The 20,104-nt window shown below is 37.9% G+C and overlaps 1 pseudogene; it reads right to left on the reverse strand.

Annotated features, from left to right (window-relative positions):
• Positions 1–9,562: 9,562 nt before the first annotated feature.
• On the reverse strand, positions 9,563–10,092 carry LOC131922126 (adenine phosphoribosyltransferase-like; annotated as a pseudogene).
• Between the last annotated feature and the right edge of the window lie 10,012 nt (positions 10,093–20,104).

Genomic DNA, 20,104 nt, shown 5'->3' on the forward strand with positions numbered 1-20,104 from the left:
TGGAGAGGATGTGGAGCAAGGGGAACACTCCTCCACTGTTAGTGGGAATGCAAACTTGAACAGCCACTTTGGAAAACAATATGGCGCTTTCTTAGAAAATTGGGAATCATCCTTCTTCAAGACCCAGCTATACCACTCTTGGGCATATACCCAAGGAATGCTCAATCATACCACAAGGACACATGCTCAACTATGTTCATAGCAGCATTAGTTGTAATAGCCAGAACCTGGAAACAACCTAGATGTCCTTCAACTGAAGAATAAATAAACAAAATATGGTACATATACACAATGGAGTACTACTTAGCAGAGAAAAACAATGACATCATGAGGTTTGCAGGCAAATGGATGGAACTAAAAAAAAACATCCTGAGTTAGGTAACTGTGGGAGCCTGTTCTCGGGTTCCTCGTGGCTTTACCCAGCAGGTCAGCATAGAGAATGATTGGGATCACGGGCCTGAGTGCAGGTGTCTGAGACAGTCTGCACTTGGCTGTGCTGGGGGAGGAGGTCTTTTGTTCCACCCCTTGGCATCTCTATAAAAACCCTGGGGCAGAGACAGTCGGGGCCCTTTGGAAAAGTTTCCAGGCCCTCTTGAGGCTATCCTTTATTTTCTATCTGTTTATCTCTGCAAGATTCTCCACAACAAATCCTTCTATCTAGTATTTCCTGCTGCTCACACTCAAGAAAACTCTGGGGAGCTGTGGGGTTGGTAGGTAAACGCCCCACAGGTAACCCAGACTCAGAAAGACAAACATGGTATGTACTCATTTGTAAGTGGATATTAGATGTAAAGCAAAGGATAACCAGACTGCAACTCACAACTCCAGGGAGGCTACCTAGTAAAGAGGACCCTAAGAAAGGCACAGGGATTGCCCAATGACAGAGGAATAGATGAGATCTACATTAGCAAACTGGGTGTGTGTGTGTGGGGGGGGTAATGGAGGGCAAGGGTCAGGGGAAAGAGAGCTTAGGGGAGTGGGAGCTCCTAGCTGGATCAGGAACAGAGTGGGAGAACAGAGAAGGAAATACCATAATGAATGAAGACCCCAGGGGAATAGGAAGAAGCAGAGTGCTAGAGAGGTCCCCAGAAATTCACAAAGATACCTCCACAATAGACTATTGGCAATGGTCAAGAGAGTGCCTGAGCTGACCTGCTCTGGTAATCAGATGGCCAAACACCCTGGCTGTCATGATAGAAATCTTATCTAGTATCTGATGGAAGCAGATGCAGAGATCCATGGCCGAGCCCCAGGTGGAGCTCTGGGAATCCAATCGGCGAGAGAGAGGAGAGATTGTATGAGCTAGAGATATTGAGACCATGATTGGAAAAAGCACAGGGACAAATAGCCAAACTAGTGGAAATGCATGAACTGTGAACCAATGGCCCTCTGGATAAGTGAGACAGTTGATTAGCTTGAACTGTTTGGGAAGCAGTGGAGCCAGGACCTGTCCTTGGTGCATGGGCTGGCTTTTTGGAGCCTGGGGCCTATGCTGGGACACTTTGCTTAGCCTTGGTGTAGGGAGGAGGGGACTGGACCTGCCTGGGCTGAGTTTACCAGGCTGGGCTGACTCCCCAGGGGAGACCTTGCCTTGGAGGAGGTGGGAATGGGGGGTGGATTGGGGGGGGGGAGGGCTGGGGGATGGGAGGAAGGAGGACAGGGAAATCCGTGGCTGATATGTGAAATTAAGTTAATTATAAAATAAAAATAATAAAAAAGAAAAAGAGATCCAAGAAGCATGATGGAAGCAATATGGAGTCCTGCTGAGTTTGTGGAACCACCAGATGATCTTATTTCTCTTTGAAAGGTCTGCCTCAACTGAATGTAACAGGCTTAGCTGTCCCCCTCCCATGGGAGAACTTACCCTGTTGGAGGAGGGGATAAGAGGTGGGGCTGGAGAAGGCAGTGGGAGTGGAGGAGGAGGGATGAGACAGATTGGTATGTAAAACCTGTGGTTGGTATGTAAATTGAATAATAAAAAAGGATCAGTTAAAGCACAGTAAAAAAAAATATATATATTTAAAACACATAGTTTTATTACCTGAGCAGTGAAAGTAATTTCAGATGACTTCATTGATGTGTGTGTACAACATCAACATCAGGAAATTCTCTTATGACCCCAAACAAATCCTTGGTCTTTAAGTATGAACATTGTCACCTCTTCTTATATCCTTGAGTTTAATAAAAGTCAAAGATGAGGATCAGGAGTATTGAAATGAAAAAAGAAAAAGAGCGGGTACAGACTTAGAGATTTTTAAGATTGGCAAGGTTTAAGAACATCTGTTGTGCATAATACAAATGAGAATTTAAGAAAATTAGTTAACATTCTGACAAGACTACTTTAAATAAAGCGAATAGTTTTATAAATTGAGTCATATCAAATGTTCTATTTTGTCAGAAGATACTAGCATTTTGGGGTGCAATTATTCCTACACCTTGTAACTATTTGATTTTACCCCTTACATGGGGGTTAAGGTTTAAACAATAAAAACACAATGTTCAGTTTGTATCTCTTTTGAAATAATAACTTAAGGGTAGCTTTTATGGCCCAGAATCTAGGGGTTTGAGTATAGAATGGAAAGTTTCTTTAAAAAGCCTGATATTACTTCTCTGAATACTTCTGCTCAGATAGCCTTTGTGAACTTACTCAGAACATAAAGAAGGGCTAGTCATGTACTGCTGCCTCTTTTGGCTCAATCTGGTTGCAAGAGGCTCACCCATTGCCCTATAAATATGAACCTATAATTGAACTTGTGAGTAATGAAATATTTTGGTAGCACAAACCAAAGGAAGTTCAAATATAGTAATAGATTATTCCTGTCTCTATTACAGAAAATGTGAATTTAGAAATGAGAGTGGAAATTTTCTGAAAAGCAAAGAGAAGGATGTAGATAAAGAGTTTATTGAGAGACAGAGACACTATCAATGAGATGCCAGAAAAAATAAAGAATCAAAGAGGAGACCTCTAAAGCAAAGAGTAGCTATATTTGTGTGACAGATAGAATTGTCATTTGGTATCTATATGTACTTCCCCTTTCTTTGGGAAATAACCTGTATTTGCCTTGGTAACTGCAAAAAAATGGCTGCTAACTTTCTTTGGGCATCAAATTTGAGTGGGAGCAAACATGATATGTGCAGCTTTCTATCATCTTCTATGACCTACTTGAGAAGAATATGTTTGTAGAAATACATAGAAGCTAAGGGGAAATTTATATATATATATATATATATATATATATATATATATATATATATATACACACACACACACACACACATATATATGTGTGTGTATGTATTGTGCCATATATATATATATATATATATATATATATATATATATTGATCCCACATGTATATCCCACATATATATCTTAGCCACGATGAGCCACATATAACCCTCAAATCAAATAAATAACTGAGATTGTAACACACAGACTTATTGAGCTTGGCATAGTTATACAGCTACTTCTGGACTTTTGTGAGTTTTTCTCTACATTGTCACATTGTATCATTAGACATCCAAGTATTTGAAGTGATCCAGGTGGTTATGTCACAGAAACCAACAAAATAATATGAAGGTAAGGCAGCGTGATTAAAACCACAAGTGACTGAAGAGTTCTCAGCCTTAAGTGAGACATCTGTATTGATTACTCTCTCTCTTCCAAAGCTCAGGGAACTCACAGAAGAAGGACTGTAAAAACTGTAAGGTCCTCAGTTCAAGGATAACAGTGTCTTGGGGACATGGCACACACTCACTGCAACTGTGATTGCTAAAGATTTGCTCAGTGTTTCTCATGGAAGAAGAAACGACTCAATAAGCCCTACCCCTCCCTAAAGGGTTATTGACATAGGATTCTGGCTAGGGGAACAGTGTCACTTCCTTCAATCATGTATCCATTGACAACTTGCCAAGCTGAAGTGAATAACCCGCCTACCTCCATTCATGCTGGAAAACTACACTGAATGGTCTCACACACGCATAAAAGACTCGCTGGAGAGCACAGCACCAGTGTGAGAAGGAGAATGGAAAGCCAGGGTAATAGGCTATGAAAAGAATAACATTCAGTACATACATTTATGAAACTATAAAACATTTAAAAATAAAAGCACAAATATCTATCTATTTTAAAGATCTTGAATATATAAGGATTATACAGGAAAGAAAAACTCTAGGCAAAATCATTAGCTATCATAAAACACAGAATAAGGGGCTCTTAGATTTATAGACGTATAATAATACATTCAAATAAAAGTCCAAATAAAATATAAAAGATTAGAATTTAAGTTAATTACTGAAATATTTCTCTTGGTAAATTTCTAAAAGCATCTATGCTGTTCCAATTCAGAGGCTGATAAAATAATCAAGCTAGAAAACTTGACATGCAGCCACTTTTAAAAAATCCAGTCTGAGGAACATGCTTCTTCTTATTCATTTTGGCTGCTAGGTGTGGTTTCTAACTTACTTTTAAAAAATCCCAATTATTTTGTTAGTATTTTCTCTTAGACTCATTAATTTAGCTGAACCCTTAAGAAATTTTCACACTTGTTAATTTTTAGATTTCACATCTTATATTCTTAAAAGTATTTGTAGTAGCTAAAGTTGTTTTCATAACGGTATTTTGTGACATTAAAAAATAGTCAATATTTATTTTTTATATTCAGATTATTAATTCCAACCCCCTCATTTTAGACATAAATAAAAATAAGTTCACAATGATAGCTGAAGGTGGTTTTGTTGTACACTGTACAAATTTATACACTAATTGATAGAAAAGTAAGTCTAGAGGGGCATTCAAATGCTAAAGTCATTGATTTTTAGACTAGGTTCTAGTTTTCAGAATACTATGTATAGTGGGTAAAAAGAACTCACAAGTATATTTGGGAGAATGGTAAGAAAAATAATGTTCTTGCTTACCCAATTAAGTATTATTTTATGAAAGAAGTATTTAAGCGAATTATATATATTTACTGAATTCTGACTTTTTAAAATATAATTGCTAATACAGTATAAAAAAAAGTTCTTTGAATCCAGAGAAATAAAATAGATTACACAGGCAATCAGATCATGTGTAGATGAAATGTGGTTGTTACACAGTCTTGGGTAAGGTTTGTTGCTCTAAGGACACACCAAGTTTGTTCTGTGGGACACATGAAAATTGCATGTCCTAGAAAAACAGACCCACACAGAAGACTCCTAAGCCACAGGACTGTAAAACAACAGTTGAAAAGAGGATGGCCATTGAAAGAGCGATAATTGGAGATCATAAGGCAGCAGTCTCAGAGAACGTGAAAGGGCCACGCCAAAGAATGAAAGTAATACTTGCAGATGTGAGGGCCACCGCCAGAGAGTGAAAGTAACAGTCCAGAGGGGCTACAGATGTGGAAGTGGAGAACAACCAGCAACAGAAAAAAAAATAATAAAAGAATACAACAAAACATTTTATTGGAGCAAACAGAATTCTTCCAACAAGGGTTGGGAGGGGCCTTAAAGATGAGACTCCAGAGGTAGGGTTCTGTGTCAGACTTTATTTGTAGACTGCTGAGGCACTCCCATACTTTGTCTCCTTCATCCCCATTAGGTCCATCTGCTGGCTGGCCATTAGCAATTTGTAAAGATTGCAAGGTCCCCTGGAGAAGGAATGGGAAGCTCCCCACTCAGATTTGTCTTCTAAGTGATTCTAAGTCTCTTCAAATTGACAATCAAGATTAACCAGCGCAATAGACAAAAAATGGTGAAGGCTAAATCTTTCACAAGGGTAAGACTGGTGTTCACTTTTGTCTGTCCCTTTGAGGATTCATCCGGTTAGCTGGAGCTATTTGCCTCCAGACTTAGCCACCAAATCTTTCCTACAGATCCGGCCCTGTGATAATCACTTTTGTAAAATATGTGTCAGTTTCCACCAGATTTACACCCCCAGCAGAGAAGAAATAAGACTGACCTTAGAGACTACGGGGCTCACAGATGCTCCTGGCACTGTTTGTTGCTTGTCCTCATTTCTTAGTCTCATCCTTTCTCCTTATTACTGTGAAAGTAAAAATGAAAACGGGTTCTTTTCAAGTTCCCCCTCCTCTCTCTCATGCAAACAAGAAAAGAAATAAGGAAAGAAAAGATGAGAGGCCTAGGTTTTAGTTAAATGTATGAAGAATCATGTTTCCCAGGAGAGTGCTGGTCTCACTGAGTAATGCGGTCAGCCGTGCCCTCGCAGAAGTGGGAAGTTACAGGTATACTTGAGAGTACTACTGTCTCATCTCCACTCCTTGGGCTTCGGACAGCTGTAGCAAGGTTATGGCAGAAATGGCCACTTACATTTACTAGGAGCATGGCAGATATTATAAACCATACTCTGAACTTTCAAGGAACAGACCTTAGGTTAATGCCATAACTCACTTAAACAGATGCCCAGCTACTTCCAGAAGGCCTTTAACAAGTGGAATGAATTACAGGGGCATTAGCTCATTGCTTGCCTTCTCCTTACATGAACTCGTTGACACGATGAGGCTTGTATGGAATATTATAATGGTTTATGAGCTATTCAAATCACTCTACTAATAGCAAAATGTAACAGGAAGGAAATGTAAATCCACAACAAGATTTCATTCTGATGAACACAAATAATTACTCCCAACTACTCAAATTATAATTGGTGTAATAGCTCTGATGAGGTTTGGAGTCATTTATTTTTATTTTTATTTTTGCCATTGGTAATGCTTTAGGGACATCCTGGGGACTTGGTGCTCATGAATGGAACAATAGCTCTGATGGCCTCCTCCTTCAGTTTACTGAGAGGAAATGTTCAACCTAAACTCCCATGGACCATACATCCTCCCCTGGATGGGCTTAACAGAGCTTCCATCCTTAAACACCCTACCCTCCTAGATTCTCAAGGTCTTCTCTGACTTGGAAGTAGTCTTTGCAAATGTAACTAAGATGGAGTCATCTTGTATCTCAATGGGCTCTAAATTATTGTCTAATGCTTTTATTGCAAGACTTTCTAAAAAGTAAGCAATCGGAAGGAAGGAAGCAGTGAGAGGAGAAAAGTGAGAGTGGGCCAGTGCCCACCAAACCCAGGGCATGGGCTCCCAGGAAGGGAATTTGCCATGCTGGTATCTTGATTTTGGACATTTCTGACTTATGAATCTCTTGTCATTTTGCCTTTTAGTTTCACCTACTCATGATCAACTGCAATCCAGCAATATTAAGTGGAAATTTCCAGTGATAAATAATTCATAAGTTTGAAATAACTTGTATTATAATACACTGTTTATAGTGATTCTGATTTATTAGTTACCATGGTTTATCAATTGGTGCCTCTAAAATTTAAATTAAATCTTGCCATAGTTCCATATGTAGGAAAGAAAAAAAATCACATTTCTCTCTTGTTCTGATCCACCCAGTTACAGGAATCCACTGGCCACCACAGAATGTGTCTCCCATGGGCAGTGGGAGTAACTGTACATTGGCAGCCCTAGGAAACAAGAATGTGATCCTGTAGGTATTATGTTTGTGACACTGCTCAGATGACAAACACATGTCTAGGAAGGCAGAAAATTAACCCAATAAATAAGTCAATGACTCCATGATTTAGACACTAGACTTCTGTAAACCACATTGATAAAAAGAATATGTTTGGGATACATTTGGGTAGATTTAGCTATATAATTCTTTTCTAAATTTATTTTCCAAATCCATTAATATTTCTCTTATATAGTTACCAACTACTTTAGAATGAATACAGATTTTAAGGTAAAACATAACCATAGCCAATAAATAATTTCCACTTAGGCAAGGACTATACACATAATAAAAAAGATAAAATATCCAATTAAGTTCATGCAGGTGTCCTCAAAATCTAGAAGAGGGCATTGGATCCCCTAGAACCAATGTTAAAGAGGTATAACAGAAAAACAGATACCACAAATGCAGAGAAAATAATTGAAATAAAATTATCAATAATGCAAGAATGCTTGCAATTTAATACAATATAAAAGTAGTTTTAAAATATAAGAGAATTAAAAATAGACTATAGATTAACCAAGAAATTTTCTTTTTAGATAAATAAGATGACCTTCTGAAAATATCAGCAAAGAGATTAATATTAAATACCACACAGATGGCATAGCACTATATTAATCATATTTAAAAACAGAGTTACTTTACTGAAAGATAAATATGAAAAAATAATTGAAAAGAAATTTAAATATTTCAAAAAAGATAACAAAGGTATAGAGGTTAGATCATTACCTGATATGGTTTAGTCAGCATTCTTTACCCTAGATCATATTTTAAATTGCCTCTGGGTTGTGCAATCTTTAGGAGATGGAACCTTGTGGGAGATCATTGGGTTATTGGGAACATAACATTGAGGGGATTGTGAGCCAATGACCTCTAAAAAGAGATCATCTCTCTCTCATTCTCTGGCCATAAATGTGTATTTGTGTGGCCACTAATGTTCCATGAGTCACATCTATTAGCTTTATTAAGCATTCTAAGAAATAGACTTGCCAAAATTAGACCAAAACATGTAAATAAAAACAAATATTTTTCTTTATAAATTATCTCACTTCATTATTGTTGCTGAAATCTGATCAATACAACTTTTAAATAACAAAACATCAAAACAGAAGAGAAATTAGTGAGAGACATTAATCCTCTTTATGTAGGAGCAGAAAATATCTAGACGTATTCTTTTGTCCTGGCTATCTGCTGTTTAAAATGTATCACAGAAGCTTGAGGCTTAGCACATACTTACCATAGCACTTTTTCTTGGGTTAGAATGCAGTGGGTATTGAGATGCATAATTATCGTTGTGTCTTGCAGGGTAGGTGTTAAGTTGTACTTGTACTGGAGTAGACTGTCATCATGATTTGAATTGATAGATACTCATCAAAAATGACTGACTTGGGAGAGTTTTGCAAAAACTCCGTAGTTCTCAATAGCTGTTAGATGGGTGCTCCCAGGTCCTCATCATGTAGACAATATCACATTTTATTTGACATGGTCAGTGATCTAAGAGGGAGGTGGAGAAGAAGAGAAGAAGGAAGAGGAAGAGGAGGAGGAGAAGGAGGAAGAAGAAATAAGAGGAAGAGGAAGAGGAGGAGGAGGAGGAGGAGGAGGAGGAGGAGGAGGAGGAGGAAGAAGAAGAAGAAGAAGAAGAAGAAGAAGAAGAAGAAGAAGAAGAAGAAGAAGAAATTGTCTAATGAACTGACCAGCTGATTGATCCTTCAGCAAAGAAGAGGAGAAATGGTTTCTGAGTTTTGAAGAAAGAAAATTTCAAAGGATGTGGGATTATACTGTTTTTTGTCATTGTAACAAGCTGTTTATTGATTTTGCTGTGTCATAACCTACAGTAGCACAGCTTTGCTCTTCTCCAGGGCTCAGTATATATAGAAAACCAAGGACCCAGGGGGTCCATAGGCATGGTGATCAGCTGAACAATGAAATGAGTGAACACAGAAGGGCATCCACTGGCTCACAAAGGTCACTTAGGTGCTAGGGCTGACCCACAGTCCAGCTACAGATGCTGGGATCAGGAATGCAGCAGCTTTTCTAGCCCCTCAGTTACTCATACTGCAAGAGAGAGAATGGTATGGATCCTGCCTTTCAGCGAGCTCAGGTCTGTCAGGCTCACACATCCCACCACCTCAACCTGTAGCTGGCCCAGCACTTAACAGGCCTCAGGCATGGCTCCTCCAATTTCCAGGAGATCATCTACAACAACCATATTCTGCCCAGGTTCTAAGGCATCTTTCTGGATTTCCAGCTCAGTCTTACCAAACTCCAGAGCATTGGAGGCTGACATGATAGGGCCTGGCTGCTTCCTGCCCTTCAAGATGAGCACACATCCCAGACCCAGCTCCTGAGGTAGAGAGGGGCCAAACAGGAAACCCCTAGAGTCTAGGTCTGCGATGTGGTTAATCTTGCCTCTTGTGGGGGACTTCAGGTGACTGGCCAGGAGGCAGATGGAAGCTCCTAAGAAATCTAAATCCATCAAGAGGGGCAAGATATCCCTGAACAGCATGTCGGAGATGGGGAAGTCTGGGAAACCTGAGGATGCTCTGTGCCACTAACTGCAACTCAAGTTCTGCCATAACCGCATGAGAAAAAATGTGGGATTACACTTTTTAAAAAATTCTCAAATACATACAGAGGAGTAAAGAAATGAGAGAACACGTTGCGAAAATTCATATCTTGACCATCAAGAAGTATTAACCAAAGATGCCATTATACTGGATTTAAAATGCAAGAAAGTATGTGGAATGCAGCAATACAAAGTCAAGCTGTGAAATCAGATTATAGGTCACAAAAAGTCGAAACTTACATAGAATCTTAACTTATATCTGAGCACCATTGCTACTCGGTGGGGGGGAAATAGATATTTCAATCAATGATGTAGACACTCTCACTCATCCAGATAAAGGAAAAGGAAAAGAAAACTGAGACCCTAACATCATATGCATAGTTAATATCTGGTGAATTACAAATTTAAATGTAAATGTCAAAACTATAAAATGTAAGGAAGACAAACACTTTATAAATATTATTTATATTTATTTATTTATAATATATATAAATACAGGAAACATCTATTGACACGGAAGGCACAAAGAAAGAAATAAGTTATCCCATACACTTATGAATTCCTTTTAATTTTTCCATGATGTGACCTTCATGGGTTTCAGATCTGAGTCTTTACAATATGACCTAGCTACGCCACTCCTTGGAATATGCCTAAAGAACTTACCATCCTATTTCAGAGGTACTTGATCAGGCAATGTTCTTTGCTGCCCTATTCACAATAGCCAGGGAATGGAGACAACCTAAATGTCCTTCCACAGATGAGTGGATAATAAAAATATGGTACATATACACAATGGGATACTATTCAGCTGTAAAAGATAATGAAATTTGCAGGTAAATGAATGTAGCTAGGAAAGATTAGATTGAGTGAGATAACCCAGACCCAGAAAGGTAAATACCACATGTTCTTTCTCTGTGGATACAACATGGAATAACCACATGAGAAATGCAGCAATACAAAGTCAAGCTTTGAAATCCAGGGGCCATAGGAGGAGGTAGTGGCTTAAGAGGCAAATAGCAGGATAGAGGTGATATGAAAAAGAAAATGTAAATATGGAGATGGGGCTCCACCTGGGGACACTAGAGGACTGTCATGACAAAAATAGGAGGGACAAGAGACAAATAATACAAAGGTTGTGTACTTAAACCTCAGGGAAACATGCTATTTTATATTTACCAAAAATATGCATTATATATATGATATATCAATATGTACTTTTATACATAGCACACACACACACACACACACACACACACACACACACACACACACACAGGTCTTGTGAAAGAAATTGAGCCATTTAGGATAACCATAAACCCACAAGATTCATAGATTAGCAAAAACTCTAATACCAGGTACAAGAAATTTCCTGTGGAATGGTTGTCAGTTTAGTCCAAGTGACTCCCCAAACAATATAGATCATAGAGACAGCCTTTCTTTGCTTCTTAGAGGGTGAAGGTAATCCCTTGTTGCTGAAGGCACCACCTGTTTAGAACTCAGGACTCAGATTATTTAAGCTGGCTAAAACCTAAAAGTCTTGAGACCTTCCTGACATCTAGCTTCCATGGTACCCTAAAATGCTATGCAAGCTGTAAGAGAAGGAAATCTTTAATAGTCCTACTCGAGAGCATCTCCTATGAAACATGACAATGACCAGCACGCAAGCTGTCCTGAGTGGTGGCACAGGATGGTAGTAAACAAAAGCTCTGTACCTGGATTTAAGGCCCACTCAACAGTAGGGAAATTGGGACTGATACTAGAAACCTCTAAAACTTCCCTGGGAGTAGTGAAGTCATGGACCTTTGTAGCTGGAGAGAAACTCCATCTCCCGCCAAGCCCCGCCAATCCTGGAGCCCACTTATAAAATAAACACACTGACTCTTATATTATTTCTGCTCAGCCATTAGCTCAGGCCTACCATTGTCTAGCTCTTACTCTTATACTAAGCCCAATTTTATTAATCTATATGTCGCCACCTGTTTCGTGGCTTTACCTGTTGCCTCTACATGATGCTCTCTGGATGGCAGCTGGTGTCTCTCTTCCCTGCCTTCCTGTCCTTTCCTTTTCTCCTCTCTGTTAGTCCCGCCTATACTTCCTGCCTGGCTACTAGCCAATCAGTGTTTTATTTACCAAACAATCACCACAGCAGACCTTAGAAAAGAATTTACTACCATCACTTTGCTAGGCCACCATATTTCCTTAATACATGCTAAAACTTATCCTTATACCCACAGAGAAGTGTAGCTATCACACATCAAAGCTTTTCTTTTCTTTATTTTTCTCCTTTAATTAAAAGTTGATTTTCCCCCACATAATATGTCCTGATAACAGTCCCCATTTTCTCTACTACACCCAGCTCCTCCCCACTGCCCCTCTTATCCAGATCCACCCCTTTCCATCTCTTATTAGAAAGCAAACAGGCTTCTGAGGGATAATAATAAAACAAAACAAAATATAATCTAATAAGATAAAACAAAAACTAGTACATTGGAATAGAACTAAACAAGCAGAAAGAAAGAAAAGAGCCTAAAACCATCACAGTAAACCACAGGTGGACACAATGCAGACGTCAACAAATGGTGGAGAACTCAGCTCCAAAGGCTACATCTGTACCATAGGTACTGTCTCAGATAATATTGGAGAAGAGAGGACAGAAAGATTTCAAGAGCCAGAAAACCAGGAAGTTGGCTGTGAAATAGTGTCTTATATTAATGACTGCATAAATAATACTGGAACAATGGCAGTATCCATAGACATGCTAATGTTTAAGTGAGAGCTAAACAGGCAATTTAAAGACTGCTGGGAGAGGGAGAATTAGCCTCTCCCAGGCATAAACCCCATATTTATTATCTAATACAAAGTGCTCAGCTCTGAAACATTATATATTCAAACAACACAGGCAGACACAGTTTTATTTGTAGACTTATTTTATTTTGCACATAAATATACATACATCTATGTGTATGTAACAATACTAATCAAAGAAAAAGAGTCTGTCAATTTGAGAGTAGGAGAGCACAGTTAGAATTGGGAGGAGGGAACTTGCAACAGACTGGAAGTAGGAAAGGGAAGAGAGAAAATGATGCAATTCCACTCGACTACAATTGGATGGAAAAATATCTCTGTAGTGGAGATGATTAAACACTTCCCATATACTGTTAGTGTGATGACCAATGAAGATGATGAAGTTCATGGAGAAGATGACATAAGATTGTGGCTTTAGTAATAAGAGAAATACTCATAAGACAGAAAATATTTTCCATGTGATTTGTTGTTGGCCATGCCATCATAATCCATGTGGATTACTCTCAGAGCAAAGAACACTAATGTCACAATTTCAACAAAAAAAGTGCAATGGTTGAGCTTTGCTTTAAAAAGTTACTTTGTGATATGCTTAACTTGGTAAAATCTGAAATAAAGGAAACTCAAGGAGGGTAATATATATTGAATAAAATAAAAATTCTGAAGGCAATATATATATATATATATATAAAGCAAAACAAAAATAAATGTATTGTCTTTTCCAAGTCCAGAGTTAACTAGCCACTTCCTTGTGCTTGTGTCGCTCAGTCACTGTTTAAAGTCCTTAAGAGAGACACATCATTAGGAGATTGGACTGCTACTACTAAATGAAGAAATAGATTCAGGACAACCAAAAAGTGAACGAAACAAAACAAAACAAAAAAGACAGCACAAATATATAAAGTACTTGTTTGTTCAGTCCTGGAAATTCCTGTGGTTTTAGAGTACTTTCTACCTGCAAAATCCCCTGGCTGTTTATGCACAGTCAATTCTAGTTACTCACAATAGCCATGCTCTATCCAATCACTCTAAACACAGAATTAGCAAATCCTTAATTGTTCTTCCCAGGGGAGATCCAGAATTATATTTTTGTAAGCCTCTTGTCATAACACTTTTGTCAATCAGTCAATTAATCAAGTTGTTTTATTTGTACTTGTGTTTAAAGATATCAAATTTAATTCATATAGTCGATTTTTGACACTGCACTTACAGCCAGTAGCATTAAAATTCTTGCTTGAATGACCTTTATTTTACATGTGTTTTCCCATAAATTATGTAACATTTTTCATGTGTTTAGGAGTACTGTATTTTATGGCAACAGTTGGAAGTCATTCCAAATGGTAAATTCAGTACCCCTCAAAAAAAATCACAAAAGATGGGTACTATACCTGGTGCCATTATCAGAGCCAAGCTTTTGTAGCTAGAGAGACCATGATCACAAAGGGGGAACCCACTACTATTATTTTGCTAAAGGATATATCTATGAAAGGACTCTGATGAATTAATGCTATATCTATAGAGAAGTGCATCTCTCAACCCTCATCAGAGAAGCTTCTTCTTGTAGTAGATGACAGCACAGTGGTCCGCTGCTGGTCAGTATGCACAGAGTGAAAGACTGAAAAGTGTTCACCTCTAAAAAGGACACATGTATCACACTCTTCCTCACAAAACTCAGAAAAAGAAAGATTATTGAAACTGGAGCTGGTGGATAATGACAAGGAAATGGTCTTTTTTAGACACAACAGGAAGTTGTACATAGAACTCATAGCATTTGTGACAACATGTACGAGATTTGCACATGCTCAAGTCAGAAAATAATAGTAGCATGGAGAGGGGAAGAGGGCAAGAAGTCCCGCCCTCTAGCTTATGAGCTATTGGAAATTGACTGCTGCTGCAAGAGAAATAGTTTTCTTAAGGATATGATCTGTGGTCGGTCAATCATGTTTCAAGGTAGGTCTCCCACCCAAGAGTATTTGCGCAGCATAAATTGGACTCAATGGGTTTAAAAAAAAAATGAGGACACAAATTTGGACACCTAAGAAGGTGGGGCTGGATTTGGGAGGATATGGAGGGTTGATTCTGCTCAAAATATGCTTTACAAAATTCTCAAAGAATTATTGAAAATGTTATTTTAAACTTTGATGTAAGAATGTTCCAGGTTCTGAAAGACCAGCATATTTTCCTAATTAGGGTTTTATTAGGAAAATCTTCATATGTAACAAAAATCATGAAATTGTGAAAATGGCACTAAATAGACCATGCAACAATCTCACTTATCAACAATATGATAGTAAAAATCAGAGAATTTGTATAACATGTGATAAGTAGTTGACCATTCTGTACACAGGCAAAAATGTCCCTGAAAAGAGACTGTGTGCTGATCTGAAGGTCACAATAAGTTTTAGAAAGTAGAGGGATTCACAAGTTAGAACCTGTGAATAATTCACTACATCAATTATATATGACTGTAGTGAATCCTACGTCAGTCCTAAAATCAAATGCCTATATTACTCTGGCACCTAGTTATAACCTATGTATAGTCTTTCAGATTTCAGAGTCATCAATTAGAAAGTCTTTCCTAGGCCAACTTTATATGGAAACCTGCCTCCCATGTGCTAGATACAGTGCACAGCCAATGATTGCAGTGACAGTCCCATCTCTACTAATTTGACATATTTATTCTCAGTTTGCATGCTTAGATATAGCACTGCTGTTCTGTGAACTAGTATCCTTTGAACTAAACTATGTCTGCCAAGGTTGATTGATTTATTAGAACTCAGTGATTTGAAGAGGCTGAAACACTGCAAGTCCAGAGCCTAGTTACAATGTATCTTGGTCTATCTTTAGCTTATCAAACAGCTCTCCCCCATGTTGGACCTAACATCTTGTAATTAACAGGTAAGTGGAACCTAGCAAAGTGACAAACAGATTGAAACTTTTTGGAATGTAGTAACTTAGCAAAACATTAGTTTTCAGCAATCAGAGGAATAAAAGTGTTGTCAAAAGTCATCCAGGGCCTATAGCAGAGTTCTCCCCATTTTGACACAACACACTCACCTGGTGCACCCATAAATGTACTTGAAAACTCTTGATTTGTGGCTTTCTTGTTCCGGTACTACAAAAAGTTCCTGATATTTCTACCTCACTGGAACATGGTATTGGGTAGACTTAAATCTATGTTTCTGGGCCATGACTACTCCAACTTGGCTCCAGAATAAACTATCTCTTATCATTGTTGAGGTAAGAGTTGTGTTTTTGCATCAACATTGCCTACAACTCTTTTATCTGAAGCCTCATGTAGAGGTCTCAAGCACACCCAGTCCACGGGGAAAGAGAACTCAGAAAACTTTTCTCAGCATATAATGTGGTTGTTACTCATAGCACTTGTTCCCCCAACAGTAGTGTTCCTCAGGCTGATGATATTTTGTATTTGGGGTTGTCTACAACAAGTCTGCATCAATCTACCTACCCTTCAATTGGTGTTGGTCCATGGAAGAAAAAAAGAATGGGAACACTTCCTATAGGTGTTAGACTCTTGTAATGGCAAAGAGATCAATGCTTTTATTTCAACTTAAGACCTACAGTTCAACTCTTTCATCAACTGAGTTTTGGGATAATTCCTCCAGAAATGTAACATATTTCTGGAGTTAATTAGTATATTGTATTCAAAATTACAGATGAGAAAGGAAGGATTAGCGTAGTTTATAATCTAGGATAGTAAAGCTTGATGATTGGCTTACTGTAAATGAAAATCTAGAGTTTCAGGTTCCAAATTCAATCTCTTTGAATGACATGACAACAGATGTTAACTTGGACTCAAGTACATCGTTAGCCACAGGGTTTCTATTTCTTAAAACCCTTTAGTACAATGCACTATGGAAAAAAGACCTACAATACTAAAGGGTTTTAAGAAATAGAAACCCTGTGGCTAATGATGTACTTAAGTCAGGAAATCCTCCTTGGAGGACCATGGTTATGTATTGTAAGTGATGAAGCATGTGACATGAATGTGGATATTATACACTTATGACAATTAGTGGCACAGCTTGCTAATGCCTACCTCTCCTGTATCAACTTCTACTTGATGAAAGAAAGGTACTATGCATTCCTTATGACTTGGTCACTTCATTATGGATACCCCATGGTAATAATGTTGACCCATGGTTAAACATCTGTGCCTACTATATCCAAGAGTAATATCCAGTGGTAAGACTTGCTTACAAGTTCATTCTCATGTGCCTTTTTTATACCACTTGATGAGGGGTGACATGGCTCAGAATGGCCTGGTCCATTCCTTATAGATCAACCATCAACAGAATGCCACAAAGATGTACCGACAGGTCAGGCTAATGGAGGCAAATTCTCAATACAAGTTTCCCCTTCTCAGGTATATCAAATTGACAAACAATTAGCCACCATAACTCCCCAAGAGTATGTAATTTAAAGATGAAATAAATCCCTGTCTCCCCTAAGTTGCTTTTTGGGGGGCCAAGTTTTATTTGTTTGTTTGTTTTTAAATAGAAATAACAGAAGTTAAATTAGGACATAAATCAGCTATGATCTTACAGGTGAGATAGGCATTAGCAAGCTGTGCCACTGATTATCAGAAGTATCTAATATCTATATTCATGTCACATGCTTCATCACTTACAATACATAACCATGAACCTCTAAGGAGGATTTCCCAACTTAGGAAAATTATATGTGGCTAGCAGTGGGTCTGCTACTGTATTCTCACTAAGATTCCCTAGGAGGACAATTGTAATACAAGATTTTTTCCTCAGGGGATACAAATTTTTAACAAGTTTTTTATTTAATAGCAATTATGAGCTTATAGAAAATTGAAACAGATCATAGTCTAATGTTCCTCCACTTCACAATTCTCACTTTTCTCATAGTTTGCCCAGATAACTGCATCTGCTCTTACCGTGGTACATTTATTACAATAGACACACAAATACTATCATATTGTTAACTAAAGTCTACACTTTTGCTGGTTTTGACTCTATGTTACACATTTCTATGGGTGTGGAACCATAGATAATATGTATAATATTATAATACAATATGTGTAATAATGGATACCTATGTATAATATCATAAACCCTTTATAACGGCATTTTACTGAATAGTTTCACTGTTTTAAATCCTCCCACAGTCTATGCATTTTAGCCCCTCCCCCCCATTTTAAATTCCTGGTTATCCCATATACTTTACTATCTCATTTTACATAAAATTGTACATATTTCCTTAGATATCATTTAGTTGGAATTATAAACTATATATTTAGCTGTTTCAGGCTGATCTCCTTTGCTAAGTACTACATATAAGGACCTGAGCAGGAGAGAATGGAGCTGCCAGATGCTGAGGTGGTCCATTAAGACAATAGCCAAAATTACAGCAACTGTCAGGCTTTTAATTTCAACTGCAAGGTGCAAGCAAGAATTTAAACAGGAAAAAGCACCAGTTCTCTCAATGTTCTATTTTCCCCCATGGAGGAAGGTCAGCTACATCAGGGCAGATGGGAGAGTCATCTCACTGGCAAGGCAGCCCTTCACAAAAGGATCCTGCTGTTTTATGGGCCTAGTGGGAAGGGTAAAAAGAAGAAAAGGGTGATTGGAAAAATACTGACTATGGAGTCAGAATAGAGAAGTTTCTTCAAGACAGGACCCAGTAAAGTGGCCTCGACAAGGTCATCTGAAGGCATTTGATGTACCTAAGAGCAGGGCAGCTGGTCAGGGATACTGTTCTATTCAGGTGGTGCAGCAGTCTAGTACATGGAGAGAAACCTTCCCACTAGGGGCCTGTCATGTGAAGTCTTTGCCTTTGATCATGGGGTCATGATTAAAAGCTAGCACATAACTTTCTTGCCTGAAGCATGAAGCCTCAGTGTGCATTTAGTGTTCCTCCATAGCTCTTCTTTACGTGACAACGCATTTCTTTTTTTGTTAGTCACTTTCCATTGCACAAACATACTGATTCATTTGCCTTGAAGAGCAACCTGGCTTCTACTTTTTGGAAACTGATAAATTAACTATTTATATGCAGAAGTTTGTGTGTAGACAGATGGTTTCAACACTTTAACACAAATACCACGGAGGAAAATCCCTGGGTCATATGATAAGACTGTTTAGGTTACCTGAAATGGCCACACAGTGAGTCTTTCAGGGTGGTCACACTGTTCTGTCTTTGCACCAGCACTGAGTGAGAGTTCCCACAGGATCACAACCTGACTATCGTATTAAAGTGTCAGTGTCTTAGATTTTAGATATTTTAAAGGTGATTATTATTTTACTAGCAATTCAGGAATAAGATGACATTGAACAACTTTTCACATTGTTATTGGCCATGCAGACATTTTCTTTGGCATAGTATGCATGCAAATGGATCACTTTTCTAACTGATGTATTTTGCAAAAATTGTCTTCTTGTTTGTGACTTGTCTGTTTAAAGTGTCTTTCATAGAGTTGAAGATTTTAAAACTGATACTGAAATCCAAACTTGTCAAACTTTTTCATGGATGGTACACCAAATCAAAGGTCATTTGGATTGTCTTTGAATGTTTTCTGACAGAAATTTTATAGTTTCACATTACAAATTTAGTTAGGTAAACTGATTTTTGTTAATGTTTGCATAAATTTAAGTCAAACATGTTTGTTTGCATGTTTTTATTGCCTCGGCATCAAATTTTCTTTTAAAAAGTCTGTTTTCCTTGTTGAATCTCCTTTGTTCCTCAGTCAAAAGTTATTTAAACAGGTTGTATTCATATTTTTAGAAATGTACACACACAAAGACAGACAGCGATATAATAGATCGATAGATGAATAGATTGTAGACAGAGAAAGAGATGTAACAATTAAAGAAATAGAGGCCATGAATTTGTGAGATTGCAAGAAGTATTCATGGGAAGGGTTAGAGAGAGGAAAAAGAGGGAGGGAAATGACCTGGTTATATTTTAATTTAAAATGGATATATTTTTATAAATTAGTTGAGCATAAAATATTGACTGCATTAAATGTATTTTATTGCTAGGCTTTTAATTGTTTTCCACTTATACAATACACTCATTCTCATGTACAAACATGCACACAAACATACAGACCACACACACACACACACACACACACACACACACACACACACACACACCAAAAACCAAAATGCAACTTAAGTAGAAGATAAAGTAAGAAGAAATACTTACTACTATTTTGAGACCTGTTA

The sequence above is a fragment of the Peromyscus eremicus genome, chromosome 12 (assembly GCF_949786415.1).
Source record: "Peromyscus eremicus chromosome 12, PerEre_H2_v1, whole genome shotgun sequence".
In the NCBI taxonomy this organism is placed as follows: Eukaryota; Metazoa; Chordata; class Mammalia; order Rodentia; family Cricetidae; genus Peromyscus; species Peromyscus eremicus.